This window comes from Tupaia chinensis, unplaced genomic scaffold (genome assembly GCF_000334495.1).
Source record: "Tupaia chinensis unplaced genomic scaffold, TupChi_1.0 Scaffold143830_1, whole genome shotgun sequence".
Lineage (NCBI taxonomy): Eukaryota > Metazoa > Chordata > Mammalia > Scandentia > Tupaiidae > Tupaia > Tupaia belangeri.
In genome coordinates, this window is record NW_006203680.1 from 36,543 (window position 1) to 36,780 (window position 238).

Here is a 238-nt window from a genome sequence, read left to right on the forward strand (position 1 = left end):
CGGGTGGCCCAGTCGAGACGCAGTGTCCGCGCCCGGGATTGCTTGCCTGTGTTGCTTAAGGGTCCGGACCCACAGCCGCGGTGCGCGCAACCATGTCTCTGTGCCGTATCGATGTCGGGCCTTGGCCGGCGCGTTTCGGGTTGCCCATCCTCCAGTCCGCCCGGTCCCTGGAACCTACCCGGCCGCCCTGCGTGCGTTCCCATCCGCTCGGCTGCTCGGCGGTCGCTCCCAGTCTGTG